Source organism: Triturus cristatus, chromosome 6 (genome assembly GCF_964204655.1).
Source record: "Triturus cristatus chromosome 6, aTriCri1.1, whole genome shotgun sequence".
In the NCBI taxonomy this organism is placed as follows: Eukaryota; Metazoa; Chordata; class Amphibia; order Caudata; family Salamandridae; genus Triturus; species Triturus cristatus.
In genome coordinates this window covers 1,436,230,237-1,436,246,899 of record NC_140589.1, presented here as the reverse complement: position 1 = coordinate 1,436,246,899, position 16,663 = coordinate 1,436,230,237, and the positions used below count along the sequence as shown (strand labels likewise).

The 16,663-nt window shown below is 42.3% G+C and overlaps 1 protein-coding gene across 1 annotated transcript in view; it reads left to right on the top strand.

Annotated features, from left to right (window-relative positions):
• Positions 1-3,893: 3,893 nt before the first annotated feature.
• Positions 3,894-16,663, top strand: part of TNFAIP3 (TNF alpha induced protein 3) — a 104,286-nt gene continuing 91,516 nt past the window's right edge. The window contains exon 1 of the mRNA XM_085612499.1: positions 3,894-3,941. The gene's annotated coding sequence lies outside the window, so the exon portion shown is untranslated. The remainder of the gene's footprint in view (positions 3,942-16,663) is intronic.

Below are 16,663 nucleotides of genomic sequence, written 5' to 3'. Positions count from 1 at the left end.
ACATTGGGAGAGAACAGCTCCTAAATCTGTCTCTGATGCATCAGTCTGCAATAAGAAAGGTTTCTTGAGATTAGACGAAATTAGGACAGAGCTGCTGGTCAGGGCCTCTTTGAGAGCTGAAAATGCCCTTCTTGTTGTTTGGGGGGGTACAGTAGCTCCTTTTTTATGAGTCTTTCTTTAGCAGGCTGGTTAAGGGTGCTGCTATATCAGAATAGTTAGGTATAAACCGACGATAGTAGCCTATTAGGCCCAAAAAAGATATAATATCCTTTTTTTGTACAAGGGAAGGGAACATCCTTAATTGCCTTGACTTTTTCTTGTTGGGGTGCAATGACCCCATCCCCTAGGAGGTATCCCAAGTATTTCACTTTAGTGAAGCCGGCTTTCGATTTTTTTGAATTGACATGTAGACCTGCCATTTCGAGCAAATGAAACACCTCTCTACAGTGGGAAAGATGTTGTTCCCAGTTGGGACTAAATATGATGATGTCATCAATATATGCTGACGAATAGGCCTGGTGTTGATGAAGTACTTTATTCCGAAGACGTTGAAAAGTTGCGGGGGCCCCATGTAACCCGAAAGGCAACACTGTAAATTCATATAAGCCGTTGGGGGTACTAAAGGCTGTTTTCTCCTGATCTTCCTGCCTTAATGGAACCTGCCAATACCCCTTGGTGAGGTCGAGGGTGGTTATATATTGAGCTTCACCTAGTTTCTCGATTAATTCATCAACTCTGGGTAGGGGTTAGGCATCAAATTTTGATATAGCGTTAACCGCTCTGAAATCTATGCGGAAGCGGATGGAGCCATCGGGTTTTGGTACTATGACAATAGGGGAAGACCAGTTACTATGAGATGGTTTTATAACACCTAGTTTTAACTTGTTCTCTATCTCGGTGGTAACCGCATCTCTCTGGCTGCGGGAAGTCGCTAAGGGCGTTGTTTTACTACTTTTCCCAGAGGGGTAGTGATAGTATGTTCGACTAGGGATATTCTGCCAGGGAGATCAGAGAAAATGGAAGAAAAGGTGTCTAAGAGATGGAGGAGGGACTCTTTTTGATTTTGGGTCAGGTTTTCGTTAATGTTTATCTGGTTCACGGAAGAGGGAAAAGAGTTAGTCTCCATAAAGGCCACTTGGGCAGTTTTGGGAAGGGGACCCAACCATTTTTTTAAAAGATGTATATGGTAAATTTGGGTTCTTTTTGGTGATAACTGCAACCAATAGGTCGTAAGGCCTATTTTATCAATAACCTCATAGGGTCCCTTCCATTCTGCCTGTTTATGAGGTATGGAGGAGGGTAGAAGCACAAGAGCCCAATCATGAATGTTAAGCTGTCTCCATTTCTTCCCTTTATTACAATATGTCTGCTGCTTTCCTTGGGCTTGTTCCAGATTGGCGGAAGCAAAATCTCGTAATTTTTTCAGGCGTGATTTTAGTGCCTGAGTATATTCGAGAAGGCTTTGGGTATTCTCCTGTATCTCCTGCTCCCATGCCTCCCGTGTCATCTCCAATGGGGTTCTGGGCTGTCTTCCACAAAGGAGTTCAAATGGGGAGCAACCCAGACTGCTCTGAGTTTGACTACGGATGACAAAGAGAGCGAGGGGTAACAGCAGGTCCCACTCCCTTCCTTCTGTTGATAACATTTTTTTAAGGGTAAGTTTTAAGGTAGCATTATATCTCTCGCATAATCCATCTGTTTGGGGATAGTATGCTGATGTCCTTATTTGGGAGATGTTTAATGTTCTACAAACCTGTTTCATAAGGCGGGACACAAAGGGAGTCCCCTGGTCTGTTAATATTCTTTTGGAAACCCCACCCGGGAAAATAACTTTAGCAATTTGTCACTGATGGTTTTGGTGTTTGGGCTTCTCAAGGGGAAGGCTTCTGGATACCTGGTTGCGTAGTCAATGACAACTAGTATATATAGATACCCCTTTTTCGATTTAGGGAGGGGTCCCACCAGGTCCATACTGATTCTTTCAAATGGTTTATTAATAATTGGCAGTGGTTGTAATGGAACGGATGGTGGTGTATATGGATTCTTTCTTTGACATATCTCGCATTCCTTACAGTATCGATTTATATTGGCGTATATACCAGGCCAATAAAAATATCGTAATACTGTCTGGGTTGTTTTTGCTCTACCGCTATGACCGGCTAAGAGATGGGAATAAGCAAAAAATATAATTTGTTCCCGAAATCCTTGGGGAACTACTAATTGTGAGGGTTTTTCGGGTTTTCCCACCCGGTATAACAAACCATTTTTAATCTGGAAAAGAGGGTAAGAGGGTGGTGATGTGATATTCCTGCCTTGTTGCCAAGCGCTTTGGAGAGTGGGATCTTGGTTTTGTGCATATCTGAAGGATTTGTCTGATAACCATGGCGCTTGTGTGAGAAGGGCGGAAGGCCTGGCTGGAGCGTCCTTTAAAGAGTTTTTAAGTAGAACGTAAAACACAGGGGTGTCTGTTCCTAAGAGCACTTGTTCTGGGAGGGTGTCCATTACTCCTACTATTGCCTGTACAGAAATGTCATTGGGTAGTGTAATAGAAAGATTGGATACGGGATAAATGCGGACATCTCCATGTACACAGCGTATGGGTATTTGTTTCTTTTGGACAGAGCTGTGATTCCTTTACTAGCATGCTGCGCACAACAGATTGTCTGCACCCTGAGTCCAAAAGGGCCTTGACAGGATGTCCATTAAGTGTGAGACTTACAAAAAAGCAGGAACCACATTCCTCTGTATACAGGATACTCCGTGGGACACAACTATTATCCATTGGTTCGTCGTGGGTTTTCTTTTGGGGGAAAAACTTGGCTATATGGCCCCACTCTCCGCAATCATAACACTGGGGGCCCTTGAACGGGACGGCGTTATTTTTGGGGTTGCGATCTTTTGAGGTTTCTCCAAAGGATTTGATTTTATTTTAAGAACGCCGGCGCCCCATAGGGAAGCGTGTATTTTTCTCGAGTTCATACGATAAGGGCTTCGGTTGGGGTTGAGTAAAGGAGGTTGCCATCTCTACAGCTTGCTCTATAGTAAGGTTGGTCTGCTGTCTAAGCCATCTTTGAGTAGGTGTTGGTAAGGCCTCTAGAAATTGTTCGAAGTAGATCAGCGCCATTATATCTTCCTTGCTGTTTTCTTGAGGCCTGAGCGATTTATCAGCAACGGCTTTCAACCTAAAAAACAATGTCTTTGGGGTCTCTCTAGGATGCCCCGTTCCTTTCTAAACCACACCCGGAACGCCTCTGGATCCATCCCTAGATGGTCCAATATTACTTTCTTCATTTCTTTGTACGTTGTATTTCCCCTGGGGTTTGCCACTTGGTAGGCGGCTTGCGCCTCCCCCGTCAACGGAGGCGCCAAAAAAATGGCCACTGCACCTCTGGCCCCCGACAGGCCCGGGCGGCCCTTTCAAAATTCAGGAGGAATGCGTCCGGGTCTTCGCCAGGCTGATATTTTTGCAGTGATATAGCCGGATAACCTGCATGTACTCCTTGTCGATTCTGCTGGAGGGGGGACAAGAGCACCTGTCCTTCAACAACCTTCTGTAGGCATTCCACTTGTTGGGTCATAGTAGCCTTGAAAATGTCCCTATCAGCTTGGGCGGATGTCATTTGTCTCTCAATGGCCTATTCCAATTTTTCTTGCCTCCATATCAACTGCTGTATAAGATTCTCCATTATGCATACCTAATGGAGATTTGCCTGCATTCTCCACCAAATGTAATATATTGCAATAGACAGAGATCCAGAAAGGACCTATACAGCGTGAATTAAGTATTATGTTCTTTTATTAATGGTTGCAACAAAATATGTATCTAACAGTCTCGTGCATGTATTGATTGTTATCTCCTTCTTTTTCAGGATCTTCCCATGATAGTCTCCTGGTTGATGTCTTTCTGGTCAAGAGTCTCCCTCAAAGAAAGAAAAATCCAGGTAAGTGATTCAGAATATATTCTTATCAGCTAATAGGGGAGGGTGTGAGGGACCAACAATGTCAAACCCAAAAGGAAATAACGAATCAGGCCACAGTGACAAGGGTGGGAGTAGTGAACGTATCTAGTCTGGAGGGTGTGAGCACACATAAACGATAGGCACTCCTTTCACCAGGGTCTTTACTTATATTGTGCGTCCTCCCTTCTGCTCTCTCGTCCCTCCCGACCCTTGTATATTTCTCCCTTTAAATAACCCCGAAGGCGCCCACACACCTGTGAGAGCCACGACCCTCTTGGGCCTTGGCGAGGTTCTTCTGTTTTGCTCTGGGACGGCTGGACTCCTCTCTCCGTTTTACCCACGGAAGCGCTCATTCTCTTTTCGTCGTCTTTCCTTTCTGTCCAGAACTCCTCTGGTTCGGGAAATGCTTCTGCACCCTCTTCCCGGCTTGTCGGCGTCTCTTTCCCTGCCTCCTGTGCCTTCTCTCTTGTTCTCTCCACCAATGACGGAGTTCCCATGTGACCTTCCACGTAGATTGTGTTTAAGCTGGTTTTAAAGGGCCCACAGTCTTCTTCTTCATTCGAATCGGCAGCAGACATAGCATTCCAATTGGACTGCAAGTAAAGGAGGGGGGAAATATAAGATGGAATGTGATCGTTATCTCCAGTTTCTTGCATGTGTCGATTAGCGGCTTCGTGACACACATCTATGTGTTCGAAACCATAGAAATTGTTGTCTTATGCCCTTTTCACCACTGTCTCTTGAGATGGCACATGTCACATACTATTTTATGAAAGGCAAGACAGAGTCATCACTTTGGTGCATCTTTTATCCATAGTTTTTTTATAAAGCAAAAACCTCTGATACCATTGATCACACTTTTTACTTGTCTCAGCAAGCCTGTTTAATGACAGCGAGTATTTATCTCTTTTGTACAAGACTTAAATCTTTTAAAGCAAAAATAACATTTCTTCACTGTGTCAAGTACATGTCCTTTACATAAAACATACACAAAACTTTATGCAAACATTGAAAAATTACTTAACATATAATACATAAACTAAATGACAAATCTACAAATATAGATATAAACAAAACATGAGGAAATTATATCTCCACAGCATTCAGATATCCCTCTTTTTTTATCAAAATGTGGGAACTCAAACTTATTTTTGCCTCTACGTAAATTACTTTCTGGTCCTATGCAGGGTCAGAGAGTAGTATTCAAAGTTAGTTATGCAGGGCATTGACTAGATGTCTTGCTTTTGTTCTCCTGGGGACGAAGGTGTCTGATTACTATCCCAAGTAAATCTAGTTGTCTGTTAGCCGACACGTTTCGACCTGTGGTGAAAGTGGACCTATGTTTTATTCAAGAGGTCTTCATCAGGGCTCTTATATGGTTCCAAATGGACATCTGTCTCGTACTACCAGTTTATAGATTACTGGCGTCTTCTTTTGCCTATTGTTTTAATTCGGTAGGGCAGGGGAAACTGTAATCTGGTTCTGGTTCTTTCTTGTTTTGGGCTGTCGGATTCCCTTATCGATTCATTTCGTTCGTGTGAGCCAACTCGTCTATTATTCTATTTTTCCTCGGCTGGTTCTCCCGCTTGTTGATCGGTCTTTCCCTTAGCTTAATCTTCTGCCACTGGAAATCTTTCCGTTTCGTCCATAGTAGCATGTGAATGTGAGGAGCACCTCTTGCTTGGTACTCTTTGCAGCAAAAGAAATCTGTAACTTCACCAAGAGGAGGATTACTTTTGTTGCCAGATGAAAGACATCATGGCTTGAAATATGTGGTTAAAATATCTGCAAACATTTGCAGGATTCAAGGAGCAAAGTGCTCCTGCTGTCTTCACTTTGACGAAGTTTATGTTTGAGTTTGCTTCTCACAAAAATTCAAGCAGGTCATCCCAGGCATACTCAGCACTACTGAGTGTCAAACACCAAGTAGGTGCACCTAGATTTCTCAACATACAGTTCAGTTCTCTATGACGGCGATACCAATACTCATTGGTGCTACGTTGGCACGCCATCAAATTAATCAAGTTGGACTCCAAGTTTTCAGCCTTCCCATGAACTTTGTTAATAAATTCCTTTGCAGATGCATTTTGAAGATTAACACCTATTTTTAGTATATGTTTAATAGCATATGAAAGTCTAAACAAGTCACTCTGAAACAGAAGATGCAATATGTGGGGAATACACTGTCGAAATCTTGGATTCTCTGAGAAAAATCTGGTTGACCGGAATTCAGCTGCTGGTGTCTGTACAGGGCTGTCATCAAACCGGGCACCTTCTCCAGTAGGAAACAGCTGTGGGAAACAGCAAGCTTCTAAACTTTTCTGCCATACACTCATGGGAGCTCCTTTTGCTTGCTTCATTTGAAAAAGATCAACAGCATCACTGATCACTTCATTAGAATGCAGAGGATGGATGCTTTGTGTTCATAAATCTCTTCTGATCTGGATCGATCCACTTTTTCAATCTGTCCACTGTACATTTGTCATATCTCGAACAACATCAAAATTTTTATAATAAACATTATTTTGTACCAGGCATAATGTTTTTCTTTTAAACTTTACTAATATCCACTAACTCTTGCCAGATTGTTGTACTCTTTGTAAGCACACCATTTACTAGAATGATCACTGGTTCATGGTCCTCTCCGTGCACACCAACAGTTTTAATATTCTGTTTAAAATATAAAGGTAAGTAGACAACTCTTCTTTTAAGGCCTTTCTGAAGTTCAGTTGGTGATAGTTTCCATGTTTTAGGCTTCATACAAACTATATCCTCTTATGGGTGTACACATTGTATAAGAATGGATTCATAAACATTCAAACCTCATAATTCTTGTGGAATAGATACTAATTCTAACTTTTCATTTACTGCTCTAGCAGTTCTTACATATAATTTGCTGTCTGGACAAGTCAAACCGTTCCTCTACTAATAAATAACCAGCAAAATCTTGCCACTTATGTCTGTTCTTCTATTTAGTTTTTGAGAAAACAACATTTCAAGTTTGGCTTTTGCAGTGAGTGTATCAAAAGTTTGGGTTCTCAGAAGTGTTAAACTTCCTAATCTCTTCTGTAAAGTTATCAACACTAATACTTGTCTCCTATTACTCTTCACCTGTACATACCAATTCTTCATTTTCCTTACACTCCTGTTCAGGACCAAAGAAGCAAAATTGAACATCTTTACAAACTTTTTCTACCTCTGATGCTGTACCATGTAAAAGAGCTCTATTCATTTCTCCTAAACACAGGGCAGGAGTTTTGACAAAGTAAAGCTTCCTAACTAAATTTCACATTTTAGAGTGGTGAACAGCTAACATTCTAAAGTTATGAAAGGTGCATTGACACACTCTCATTAAATAGACATGCTAGTGAATGTCCCTGTAAATATGTATACTTCCTTACATTGCATAGATTTAATCCTTGCAAAATGCCAATTTTCAGATTCAGACTTTTGCTTGGAAAGATACGTACGGAATTTCTCAGTATATCAATGGATTCCTGCCGAACACTGCAAATACTGCTACAGTTCCATTTGGATACGGATGCCTGACTACGTCTTCCCTGTACCTCTTCAGCTATCACTTTATCAACATTCCAAGAAACATTCTCTTCTTTGGGAATGGGAGTACCATCCTTCACCTCATAACATCAACCAGTTGTTTCAATTCCATGCACTAATGTGTTCTCTTGAAAGTAGCTTTACTCATTAAAGAAAAGCTCAGTACTGGAACTATGATTCCATTTGGCACTGAAAACTTTGCAAAAATTACTTCAATTCTCAAGTCTTTTCTTTTGGCATCTTCTCCTCAAACACAATACTATTTTGTTCAGGGTTCTCATTCTGCTCGGGATCAAAAGAAATAGCTTCTTCTTCAGGGCAAAATGCCTGATCAACTACAGCCTCAACATGTTTCTTTTGTTTTGTGGTAAATATTTCTCCTTTACCGGGACTGAATTTGATACAGAAACATTATAAAATAGCTCAGTAAAATGAGAGGCAGAATCCGTGATATTAGAGGTTCGGAATGGGCTTTATTCCAATAAGCGATTATAATCGGATGCCTCAAGTTCCATCACCACGGGGGTTCAGGAAGTGAAGTACATACTTTATTGACAAGCAGTAACTTTTATAATACATACATTATAATGAAGTGAATACAGTAGGCGTAACAATTGATAAGGACATTGACGTTTGGTTTGCGTAACCGAAAATGGGTGTAATAATGAGTAAAAAGAAACATGATTGGTTGTGATGTCATGTATAGGTGGATCTATAAGATAATACTTGGCATGGATGCGCGCGCAGCAGTCTGACGTGTAATTGACGTGTAACTAGGGGGTGACGGGGACTTGACATTTAGCTCTATGTGTGGAGACAAGAAGTCTGGGGGGTCAAGTCAACCTAATCCCAAATCATATCTAACATCCTATGTTTAAAGAACTATGTTATCCATAAAAGAAGGACTCTTGGACAGAATCTATTCTATACTGACTGTGCGTGCGTGTACAAGCGTCTAAGTGTCTACACTAAATGCGAGGGGGTAGGAATATTCCATGGTAACAGGGCTATGAATTACTTGCATGAAGACAGAGAAGATGGGCCTTTTTGCTTGGTAACTGGAAGAATGTTTACTTAAACTACTAGGCAGGAATGCATCGGCTGAGGGGGAAGCAGATAATTCGAAGGTGAAATACAGTTCTTGGCAGAGAGTAAGCTGATGTCAGGCTTCGTGAGCTGCGCAGAGAATGAGACAAAGTTCATGGTCACAGATGCAGGCTCGGGCTGGAGCTTTCAGAGGCAGAAGGCAGGAAGAGTTTGATGACAGAATCAGGGCCTACTTGCCTGGACTGTAAAATGGCATAAGTGAACCATATAAAGCCGGTGGCCTTTCATATTTAGGAATGGAATATCCAGCCCATTTATGGCGGATCTGACAGAGGACTTGTTGACGGTGGACGCACATGTGTTTGCGTCATCAAGACTGGAACTGGAGGGAACATACATGTACTTGTGATATACACATGGAACCGTTGGGGTCCAAGATAGGGGACATAACTGACCAGGAAAATCCATATTTCCACATTCCCTCCTTGTCCCCTACTTGCCCTTCAAGAGATATCAATCTTCATCAATCCATTGATCTGTTCATATAGCATCATTTGTTCTTCTTTCTTCTTCCGGGATCTTGAATGAAAATCTTGATGTGGGATACACGATGTGGCACATAGACCACAAATCGCTGGTCCACATTGTAGACATAGACAGCAACTGAATAGTATGAGAAGGCCAATACCTAGGAAGGATAGAACTCTCCATCCCCAGGCTGATACCGCATTCCAAAACCAACTGGACCAAGTCCAAGTGCCTGGGTTCTGGTATATCTGGCTTACTATCTTATGAAGGCGAGTGATGGCTTTATATACAGATGGCGAATTTTCTGGTATGAATACGCAGCAGCTTGATCCGATGACCCTACAAGCTCCGCCTCTATCAGCCAGGATGACGTCAAGGACAAGACGATTTTGAAGCACAACAATCCGCATAGCAGACTGCTCTTCCGTTAAATTGCCTAAGGCGGAAATAGTCTCATTCACTACTGCTTCAAGGGTTCTAGTTAATCTACGTATCAGTTTACTGTTAGTAACAGTACCTATATAGGGAAAGATGCCTTTATTAAAATCTACATACTTGTCCCATGCCGTTTCAGTGTAATCGACAATGGGGAGATCTCTCCGTTCTCTGTTGTGTACTAAATGAATATTTCTATAATAATCAGGAGGAGCTAGGAAAACAGGTGGCAAAAGGAATGCAATGTAGCAGGTACCATCCCAATCTAGAGGTAGACGCATATATGCAGTCTGACCACATATAAAGTAGGAGTGGCGAGAAGCTCTGAATGAAGATTTGCCTTGATCACTGAATTCTACTGTAGTAGTGCATTGACTGTGGCCCATGTGTATGGAACCAACCTTTCTTACACATAATTCACCTTTTGCTGGGAATACTGACATGGTGGGTAAGACTAGCTCAACTTCGGATACGACATTTAGAATCATGAGATTAGGTGTAAAATTACCTAATCCATATACTTCATTTTCTAGATCAGTTCCTGTTCTTTTGGGGCGACCCTCCTTGTCAGGGTAACAGACTTTGAATAAAACTAGGTTCAGGTTTCCCCATATCCAATGGTCTTGGTAAACTGCTGTGTCTGAGTCTATGGAATTAATTAAACTAAACCATGCTCCACAGGAGCCATTATGTGTGAATGGATGTGGAAAGAAAGGCAGGACTCCTTCATAATTCTGATAGGGAGGGAGTCGGCCACACACCCAACAATTGGTGGCGTTACTAGTCTGATGGGAATGATGTAACATACTAATGAAAGTGTTATTGCGCAGCGCAAGTCTATAAGACAATTCATGCGGAGGTAAGTCACTAAAAGAATGTTCTGCAATAACATTGTGAATATTTCTGGCAATAGGGTAATATATGTGCAACAACATACTGGTAATAATTATTAAAAGACTCAATAAAAACAAAATTAATAATGTCACTATGCAGTGGCTACGCAGTGATTTACAATACGCCTGTCGTTTCATCATTTTTCGCGATTGTTCATGATTCAGGTCTAGAGGATACATGTCAGAGACAGATTCAACCGCTTCACCTAGGGGAGGACTTAAACAATCAAACCGTCTGACGTCCTAGGCCTTAACTTAACTTTGTAAAGTTCGCTTTCAGTTTTTTCCACCAAAGGAAGTTTTGAATCAGTCTGTGAGGGAGTGCAGGGCACAATGTCTGTATCCGAAGATAGTCCATGAAATTTCTTGATGTGGCTTGAATGAATCCAGCCCTTGCGGCCCTCGATCTTCACGGCTGTTCTTGTGGTCAACAGGACCAACTTGGGTGCTTTCCACCTGGGCTCCAGTTGAGTCTTTCGGTCAAAATTTCTCACAAAGACAAGATCCCCCGGAACCACGTCATGGGGTTTCACCTCAGTGTTGTCGGGAAAGGCTGCAGCTACCTGTGAACGAGAAGATTGTAGTGCAGACATCAAGGAAGCCAAGTAATCTGTCAGCATATTACAGTCAACATCAGTTATTTTGCGTGGTATAGGCGTCCCCCACATATTCGGTGGTCTACCGAAGATCACCTCATACGGGGATAGCCCTGTTCTAGAGTGTGCTACCATTCTCATGTAAAAAAGTGCAACTGGTAATGCTACTATCCAGTCGACCCCTTTCTCTCTGCATATTTTGGACAGTCTGATTTTCAGTGTCTGATTATGTCTTTCTACGAGACCTGCTGCTTCGGGGTGTCGGACACAGTGGAATTTCCACTGATAACCTAACAAAAGTGAAACGTGTTTCATTAGTTCGGATGAGAACGGCTGGCCGTTATCTGAGTAGACAACACGTGGTAAACCGTATCGTGGGAAGAATTCTCGAACCAACTGTTTGGCAGTAGTCGGGGCAGTGTAATCTGAAACCGGGTACGCCTCTGTCCAACGGGACAGAGCGCAGACAACTACGAGAACATATTTGAATCCTCGACATCGTTCCATCTGGATATAATCCATCTGTAGGACTTCAAAAGGGTGATCAGGAGGATGAAATCCACCCTGTTCTACGGGAACACTTTTTCCTGGGTTGAACTGGCAACAGATCATACAGGTACGGACCTTTTGTTTTGCTGCTGCTCGTAAATGTTTATTGAACCAAATGTGTTGAATGCTGTCTAGCATAGCTTTTTCTCCTAGATGTGCCGGACTATGTATAGTGTTAATTACGACTTGGACCATTGAATCAGGAAGGAACCATACAGACCTTTCCTTCATCATCCATCCTTGGTCCGTTTGGATCCCTCCTAACTCGGTCCATTTCTTTATTTCGTCTGGTGTAGCATGTGTCTGTATGTCAATTACGTCAAGAGTAGGATCTTTAACGGTCATACAATGTGTCGGTGTCGGGACTATTGTCTTTGTCATGTCGGGGGTTTGAGTTTGAGCAGTCAGTTTAGCTGTTCTGTCGGCTAGATCATTGCCTTGGGAAATGATATCAGTAACTTTCGTATGAGCTTTACATTTCATGATCGATATTGCAGTGGGTAGATGTATTGCATCTAATAATGCATGAATGAGAGGTCCGTGCTGAATGTGGGCACCGTGGGAAGTTAAATAACCTCTCTTTCGCCACAGCACGCCGAAGTCATGTACAACTCCGAATGCATAACGTGAATCAGTGTATATGTTGACTTTCTTATTCGTGGCTTGAATACAGGCTTGTGTTAGAGCGATGAGTTCTGCGGCTTGAGCTGACAAAGTATTTATACGATTAGTTTCAATGACTTCAGTATCTGTTGTGACTGCATAAGCGGCTACTAACTCTCCTGTACTTGTTCTCATGCATGAACCATCGACATAAAATGTCAAGTCTGGATCTGACAATGGAACATCGGTCAAGTCTTGTCTGGGTTTTGTCGTTACAGTAATAACTTCAATACAGTCATGGGCTAGTGGGTCTGTTCCGACTACTGGTAAAAGTGTGGCAGGATTTAATGTGTTACAGCGTCTTATTTCTATATGTGGCTGAAACAATGTAAGTTCATATCCTGTAAGTCGCGCTATAGTCAAGTGTTGTGTTTGTGTTCTATTTACAAGAACCTCTACTGCGTGTGGTACTTGAACTGTCAATGGATGTCCTAACACTATGGCATCGCTTTGTCTGATTGCTAAAGCTGTCGCTGCTACTGATTTCAGACATGCAGGCAAAGCCTGAGCTACGGGATCTAAGGTACTAGAAAAATAAGCACATGGTTTGTGTGCTCCTGCTTGTTCCTGTGTGAGTACTGACAAAGCAGTACCTTCGCGTTCTGTAACAAAGAGTGTAAACTGTTTTCTGTAACATGGTGTTGCTAAAACAGGTGCTTGACATAAAGCTTTCTTTAGGTTTTCAAAAGCTTGTGTATGTTCTTGAGTCCAAGGGAGAACAGTCGATGTGGCTGCCTCCTGTGTTGTTAATTGAATGAGTGGTTTTGCTAGAAATGCATATTGAGGGATCCACTGTCTACAATATGAAGTGAGGCCTATGAAAGCCCGCACCTCCTTTTGTGTCTTGGGTATTGGCATGTTAGCTATTAACTGAATACGGTCGGGTGTAAGCTGCCTTCCCTCCTTGTCCAGCGAGTGTCCAAGATAAACAACTTGCTGGACACAGAATTGCAGCTTAGAAGGGGACACCTTGTGCCCTTTTTCGGCTAGAAATTGTAAAACTGTCAGTGATGCTTTTTCACATTCAGGTTCGCTTCGGGCGGTGATCAGCAGATCATCGACATATTGAAGCAAGGCAGTGTTGACTGGCATGTGGATACTGTCAAGTTCTCGTTTCAGTGCTTGGCTATAGATGCTGGGGCTTTCTGTAAATCCTTGAGGTGCGCGTGTGAATTTAAAGCTACGCCCATTTAAACTAAATCCGAACAAATATTGGCTTTCCGGATCTATTGGGACGCTGAAAAAGGCGTTTTTGAGATCAATTACAGTAAAGAATGTCGCTTCGGAATCAATGGCTGTCAGTAATGACGAGATATCTGGGACCACAGGGAATTGTGGCACAATGCATTTGTTTAACTCGCGCAGATCAATAACCAATCGATATACTGGCGGCGCTGTAGGATCTGTTCGTTTGAGAATCGGTATTATCGGTGAATTACATATATTGGAGTCTGTTTCCACAACTACTCCTTGGGCAATGAGCTCGTCAATGATTTGTAGTAAAGCCACTACAGCATCTGGTGGTAACTTGTATTGTCGCATTCGTGGTAGCACCACTCCTGCCTTTAGTGTGACTCGATATGGTGTAATATTCATGCAACCAACATCAGTAGGGCCTTGTGCCCATAGACGTGTAGGTAAGGTCTGCAGTCGGGGATCCATGTCTCTAGATACATAGTGACCTTTAAAATCACGTAAAAACAATCTTACTCCTTCCGGAGAACAACATATTATAGCTCCTAGAGCTTTTAACGTTTTTATTCCTAATAGATTTTCTGGACATGATTTAGTAAGCAGTAAATCTGTAGTTCGGGTCAGAGGTCCTATCGTAAGTGGCAGAGGCTGTGACACTTCATTAACAATAGGTTTTCCTGAAAAACCAAGGGAAATATTCTGTGAGCCTGAGAGGGGTGCCCCTGGAACTTCACTACGTTTTATAGTTGTTCGACTTGCCCCTGTATCGAGTAAAAATTTTCTATCTCGACCTAATAATTTACTATGTACATAAGGTCCTTCTTGATCTACAGGAATCTCGATAAGGGGTAAGTCAACTTCCCTCTCTAGGCTAGTTCATGCGTAACGCTGATACTCGGGATATTCATACTGTGCGGTCTGATACATTTGTCGTGTTGTTGTCTGTGTGGCAGCAACAGGCAATGGGGGTGCAGCTGGCACAAACTGTATTGGCTGTTGTGCGGCTGGCATGGCCTGGGCATGCTGTATAGCTCCTTGTTCATTCTGATCTTGTCTGAGTGGCCGTGATCTTTCTTGTGTTTTACCTATGGCGATATTATGTTTTAAAACTGGACAATCGTGTACGTAATGGCCTGGCTTTTTACAATAATTGCATGTCCCTTTTACAGGTTCTGCTGAATCGGACTGTGTCATACCCCTTTTATGTCCTTCAGCTGGAACTGTCTGGGAAACTAACATCTTCATTTTTGTGTCTTTCATGCGTCTGTGTTCATGTTCTTGCTCCTCTTTAATTCTATTGTGGTGGTACTGTAACATTTGTAACATTTGTGTTGGAGTATTACCTTGCCAGGTACTTTCGAATTTTAATACTCTATTCTTTACTGGGGGCAGAGCATTTTCTACTAATTTTGTTACAAACAGATGTGGGTAGGATTCGCTACTTGCTTTTATGCCACTATTTATACCAAAACATTTTTCAAAACGGGCATAGTAATCACTAGTGTCTTCGTCTTGCTTCTGTTTACAGGCTGAAATTGTACCCCAATCTTCCTTTTTCGTAGTTAATAAACGTGGCAGTACCTGTACTAGTAGTCCTGGTAATGCCTTAGTTTTGTCCCCAAGCCCCGAACCTGGACCTCGGGCCCTTTCTTCTGCTTCTAATGCTGACCATTCTATCTTTTGATCACCTACCTCCCACTCTTTTTCCTTGAGTTTCTCATAAATGCCAGCAGGCATCAACACCTTTAATATTGTCATAATATCGGGGTAGGTATACTCTCCCATGAGTAACATGTCTTTAATTTCTCGGTGAAACCCCGCTGGGTCCTTGTCATGACTGGGTACTACTTTCTTCATTTCTAACAATTCTATTTTCGATATAGGCGTATATACAAATACGCGTTTAAACTCGTTGTCCTCACCCTTTATTGGGTGCACTTCTCGTAAGGGATTCTGTCTATCTATGTGATACGTAGTTCTTTCCTTGACGGACAATGGAACATGTTCGGAACATACAAAAAGAATATACTGCTTTCTTGATTCTAGAATTTCTTTAATTAATTCAGTACCTAGACCTCTCCATTTATTCATAAGTAAGTCAGTCAGTATGTCAGGCAAGGGACCAGGGTCCGAATGCTGACTCCGATATAGTATAATGAGTTGTTGAATCATATAAATCCCAGCTAACCTTTGTTCATCTGGGGTAAGATTCAAAAATGTGCGTACTACTGTATCATCACTATATTTTCCGGGACTGTCCACCCAATGGACAGCTGCCCTGGCTAAATCTTGTTCATCCATAGAATCGAGGAAATGATAACCCCTTCGTTCTCGGAGTAGTTTGTCGGCGGTTTGGAACGAATGCTCGTTAGACCTTATGTTAATTATAGGTATTTGAAAATTCCTGTTATTATCTGGACATATCGGATGTATTGAGTCAGTATGATATCTAGTCTGATTCCTATTACAAGATCTTCCTCTACCTACATAGGCTATGGTGTCCGACTGTCCTGTGGGCAGTCCTGACCCTTCTTCCTCGTTTTGTTCGAACTCGTCTGTCTCTAATCTCTCTTCGTGTAGGCGTTCTATTTCTTTACGGATCTTTCGGCACATGGCTATTATACAATTTTGTTTATCATGTCTCCCTTCTGATATATTCTGGCTCCATCTTGTAAGAATTTTCATGGCTTCCGGGTCTACCCCCGGTCGGTCTTGATTTCTGATCACACAGTTTATGAGGAAACGTAACAGTTCCCCCTGTATCTCTACTTTCTGGTATTCCATAGCTCTGTAAATACATTCTGGATCTCGCCCTGTTTGGACAAAATGATATATATTATCTAGATGCGCAGTCATTCCTGGTAACTTCGCTAAATACACTGCGGCTCGTCTGATACGCAATGATGCTAGGGTCATTTCGTCCTCCTTTCCAGGCACCGGGTCATATCTACAATCTATAAGAAGTTCCTTAAGCGTACGGGTACTAAGGAGTTTGGGTGTACGTGAATGCGCTGACTCTTGAAAAGTAAGTTTATTTATTCTGGGTGGCGTAGAAAAGACATTGGTAGCTCCTCCCGCGGCCCCATCTGGGGCGTCGGGTGTAAAAGGATTCGTCGAACGTGACACAGCAACTACAGGTGTGGACACAGCCATAGAAGTAGCTGTAGGAGCGGATACAGAAACAGATGTGCTTGCCGGAACTTGTGACTCGATTTGTTGCTGCAGGGATACGGGTACTGGA